Consider the following 1340-nt stretch of genomic DNA (forward strand, 5'->3'; position numbering starts at 1 on the left):
TATAAAAAACTCCCAACAGGGTGACATCTCCCTTCCTGTTTCGAACCTCAGCCCATACTACCTCAGTTGACGAGTCCACTATTATCGTCTCTGAAACTGCAAAACTGTCCTTGACCAACAATTCCACAATTCACCCACCTTCTCTGTCTTACTGACACATCTAAATCCTGGAACCTGCAACAACCATTCCTGTCCCTACTCTATCCAAGTCTCCGAAATGGCCACAACATCGAAGTCCCAGGTACCAAACCATGCTGCAAGTTCATCCACCTTAATCCGGATGCTCCTGGCGTTGAAGTCGACACACTTCAAACCTATTTCCTGTTTGCTGGCGCCATGTTGCGTCCCTGAAACTTGATTTTGGACCTCCCTCCTCTCAACCTTTTCTCTACTCGAACTACAATTCTGGTTCCCATCCACCTGCTGGATTAATTTAAACCCACCCCAATTGCCTTAGCGAATTCCCCTCTCCCACCCAGGATATTGGTGCCCCTCTGGTTCAGATGAAGACCATCCAGCTTGTAGAGGTCCCACCTAACCCAGAAAGTGCCCCAATTATCCAAGAATCCAAAACCATCACGCCTGCATCATCCCTGTAGCCACCTGTTCAATTCCTCTCTCCCCCTATTTCTCGCCTCACTCGCACGTGGCACGGGCAACAAACCAGCGATAACAATTCTGTTCGTCCTATCTCTAAGCTTCCATACTAGCTCCCTGAATTTCTGTCTTAAATCCCCATCTCTCTTCCTACCTATGTCGTTGGTGCCTATGTGGACTACAACTTGGGGTTGCTCCCCCTCACCCTTAAGGATACCAAAAACACGATCAAAGACATCACGAACCCTGGCACCTGGGAGGCATCACACTGACCGTGATTCTCTCTCGTCCCCACAGAACCTCCTTTCTGTCCCCCTAACTATGGAGGCCTCAATCACTACTACTCTGCTCCTCTTCCCCCTTCGCTTCTGAGCCGCAGGGATCGACTCTGTGCCCCACTACTTTCCCCTGGTAAGTCATCCCCCTCAACAGTGTCAAAACGGTATACTGATTGTTGAGGGGAATGGCCACAGGGGATCCTGCACTGCCTGCCGGTTCTGATTCCGTCCCCTGGCTGTAACCCATCTGGCATTTTCTTGTACCTGAGGAGTGACTACCTCCCTGCAACTCCTCTCAATAACCCCCTCTGCTACCCGAATGATCCGAAGGTCATCCAGCTCCAGAACCAGTTACCTAACGCAGTGGTCAATTTAGCACAGTCCATTTACAAAACCTGCACACCTTTGGATTGTAGGAGCAAACTGGAGCACCCAGAAAAAAACATGCACAGAATTGGGAATAGT

The sequence above is a fragment of the Chiloscyllium punctatum genome, chromosome 36 (assembly GCF_047496795.1).
Source record: "Chiloscyllium punctatum isolate Juve2018m chromosome 36, sChiPun1.3, whole genome shotgun sequence".
In the NCBI taxonomy this organism is placed as follows: domain Eukaryota; kingdom Metazoa; phylum Chordata; class Chondrichthyes; order Orectolobiformes; family Hemiscylliidae; genus Chiloscyllium; species Chiloscyllium punctatum.